We start from the raw sequence: 3,707 nt of genomic DNA on the forward strand, positions 1-3,707 counted from the left end.
AGCTATTCATCATAAGCTCAGTCTTACTATATACTTCACCTGGCATTAGGTAGGCATCCCCTAAGTATTTCTCAAATTAACAGTATTGGTCTGTAGCTAACTCTGGTCCTTTCCCATAACCCCATGGGTTCTATGAAGCAATCAGTCACGCACTCACCCACCCTCGGACTCATTAAATCATTAAATAATTAAAACCCTTATGGTCAGGTTTGTTAAATTTATATTCATTTCCCTCACCCTCTTGAGTGATTTTTTTTTTCTTTTTGTAGTTCAAATAAGGGTTTGGCATTTATTAAATGATTTCTATGTGGCAAATAAATTCCCATGAAGTATTTACTAATTTTGATACTGGTCTTATGCAAAAGGTTGTATTTGGTGCCAGTAGGATACTGAGCATACTGTAAACCACACATTCACGTGTTCACTTATTCATCCAACAAATATTTACTTAGTGCCAGTTGTTTGTCACACACTATGAATGCAAACACAGAGATGATTGACAAGTCTTCCATCCTTTACAGGGCCTTCAATATATGTGTGAGAGAAAGAGGAATTATAAGCAAAATATGCCTCTCTGACATACTGGAGATTTTAATTAAAGTTAAAAGTTTAAAACTCAGAGGTAGACTCTGCCCCTCCTCTCTTCTTTTCCCACCTAAGGTCAAGCTCCTTTACAATACACTTTCTTTTTTAAAAAAAAAAAAAATATTTTTTTAAAATTTAAACTAGACTTTTACTTCTTTATTGCTTTTTTATTTTGTGTTATCCTTGCACAAGGGCCATACTAACCTTCTCTGTATTGTTCCAATTTTAGTACATGTGCTGCCGAAGAGAACACAACAACACACTCAGAGACAGAGCCCATAGACAATGGCACCAGAGGATCTAGGAGCACATTTCACTCTCCCCATCAATTTACCTTCCCATATTTTCCCACCTTTTGGAAGCCTGAAGATGCTTTCTTCTTTTTCTTGTCACTATGTAGGATTTATGGCTCTTTGTTAAAATATTATTTAAGCAGGGACCCTAAGCCACTGTCTTGAGAAAGAAATACTTTTGAACTGAGACCTTAGGAAAGGTCTCATCAGGAGCATCATGGGTACAGCATGTGTTAATAAACTTCTGCTTGTTTTCCTCACTTGTTTAATCTGACTTTTGTTTTCAGGACAGTGTCTCAACAGCATCTCTTTAAGAATCTAAAAAGGGAAAGGACAGAAATTATGTTTCCTCCTTTACAATTTGGCACCCAAGATGGGGCCACAGAGACACCCTGACTGCTGCAGGACCTACAGGTGAAATCCTGGGAGAACTGGCCGATGCAGCAGCAAAGAGTAAGATTTCTTACCAAGGTCAGCTTCTCCCAGGTCTCTATCTGTGGTACCTGGCCAAGAAAGAAGGTAAAAAATGTTCCTCATCCTTCCCTTTCCAGGTTCAGATTGATAGGAGGAAAACATTTACAAATAATAATAAAATTAATTCTTTGAATCTGTGACTTTTGTAGATTTGTGTAAGTACCTGTTTGGTTTTGATCTTTAGTTTTGCAGGGATGATCTTTGTTTTACTCGTCTCTGACTTTCTGAGTGGTTTGTCATAGGAGGATCACAGTAAGACTCTTTTTTCATCTTGTTTTATTTCTTGGGAAGCTTGGCTTTGTAAGCAGCAAATTTATTCTGTGGTCTGTGCCACCTTGAGGGCATAAATTATCTGGCTTATGTCAGGTAGCCAGCTGGGAGTCCCACTGGGCCCAAAATGCCTGTTTGTCTAAATGTGCTGGCTCTCAGGATTTGTTTTAATTGTCTCAACCTTCATTGCCTTGCTAATAATAAAGGCCTTTACTTTCTTAGGCCATCTTTGGAAAAACTTCAGATCTTGAAGGGGATTGCATTTTTGCACCCTCTTTGGGGATGTAATTTTTGTGTCTGGTTATAAGCCATAAAAAGACTTACTGATTTTAAATCACAATTATAGTAGGTTTACTTTGGAAATTGGGACTTTTGTATCTAGAAGTATTTTTTTTTTAAGGGATTCTTCTTAGTCTCTAGGAGATGTAAATCTTAACCATGACTTTGAAATGTCTAAGGAATTAGATAAGCAGCATTCCAACTGAGTTAGGATTTGAAATAGAGTTAAAGTGCTTTGAACCAACCACAAAATTCCTTTCCTCAGTGGGTACCTTTAGCTCAGGAGAAAAATATTTCTAAAATTATTCATTTTAAACAATCAAGGTATACCTTTGATTTAAATTTTGGCTTACATTTAGAGCATAATAGGAACTTTTTTGTTTGTTTTTTTAGCCTTCTTTCTGAAGCTCAATGGAACCACATACTTAGAAAAACAAAAGAAACAGTTTATTAAAACATTTTAAAGACAAAGAGTTTTAAACAGTGATTGCACTAGACCTCTAATAAACAAATATACCCCATCTCCAAGATTCTTTCTTTATGTAAATTTAAAAAAGGAAAAGGCAAGAAACAGGAATGTTTGCTATTTGCCCAGCTAAAATTTGATAAAAAGATTTTAAGAGCTCTATAGTCAAAAGTCACCTTAATTAAAAGCTGATATTTAGGCTATATGTGTATGCATATATTTTTAAGACCCTTCTTCTCTATGACAACTATATGCACTTCTTCTGTCTGTTTGTCCTCTTGTTTTGCCTCTAAGACTTGTTCTTCCATTTACTTCTGTCTGTCTTTCTTTCCTCTTGCCACCCACAAAGTTGCAAGAGGAAAGATTGCAATATTGTTGACCTAAAAAAGATTTCTGACAGCTCTGGGATCCCGGGAGGAAAACAGAAAAGGCACCACAGACTCCTCTTTTGGGGAGGAACCTCTGTTTTTCCTCATGGAACCCCAAGAGTTGTGGACGGACAGGTTCTTGTCAGCTGTAAAGCTTTATTTTCTTTTACATTGAACTCTGTGATTTCTCTGGCTTTTATATGCATGCATGTGTACATTTGTAGGTTGTATATTGTGTCTACATGTTTGTATATGTCCATACATACATTTGTATATTTTCTACATGATACCAAATTAACTTAAAGATAAATGAGTGCTCATAAATTAAATAAATAAGCCCAAATATTTTGCCAGTTCATGTGACTTGAGTAAATCATTTGGGGGTAAATAAGGATAAATAAGACTAGTTTAATATTGTTGGTTTAATAAAAATAACTGTCTTCTGAGTTTATCAGCAAAATATTCATATGTTTAGCTTTCAGATTCTTGCTTTTCTGATACTTGCCTAATCTAACATACAATAAAACAAAAATGATTAATAGAAAATTTAACTTGAGATGATGATCACAGTTGCCTAAAGTCTCATAAAATTTTCCAAACAATTGTTAAAATTAAATAAAAGAAATTTAAATAAAAGTTTATAAGTAAAATTTTAATAATAATTATAATTTTTAAATGTTTACTTTAAAAAGTTTCTCAAATCTTTTAGTAACTATACCCTTAGAGTTTTTTGCTAAGCTAAATTAAATAATTGATATTCATTGACTATCTAGATCATTTCCAAATAAGATATATTGCTAAGATATTACTAAATATGAGTGTCAACTTTTTTACTTTAGGCTTCTTATTTCAGAAAACAAAAGATATCTAGACCTATTAGTAAATATGTCCTGTTCCACTGAAGAATGATTCCATTAGAAAGCTTATGTTTCTGAGAATTATAAAATATGTATTCATAAATTGTTAGTATGT

The 3,707-nt window shown here is 34.0% G+C and overlaps 1 non-coding gene across 1 annotated transcript; it reads right to left on the reverse strand.

Moving 5' to 3' along the window:
* Positions 1 to 733: 733 nt before the first annotated feature.
* LOC129006964 (U6 spliceosomal RNA) lies at positions 734 to 836 on the reverse strand. Its single transcript, XR_008492150.1, has one exon. It is a non-coding gene; the product is annotated as a U6 spliceosomal RNA (small nuclear RNA).
* Positions 837 to 3,707: the final 2,871 nt, after the last annotated feature.

Source organism: Pongo pygmaeus, chromosome 8 (genome assembly GCF_028885625.2).
Source record: "Pongo pygmaeus isolate AG05252 chromosome 8, NHGRI_mPonPyg2-v2.0_pri, whole genome shotgun sequence".
Lineage (NCBI taxonomy): Eukaryota > Metazoa > Chordata > Mammalia > Primates > Hominidae > Pongo > Pongo pygmaeus.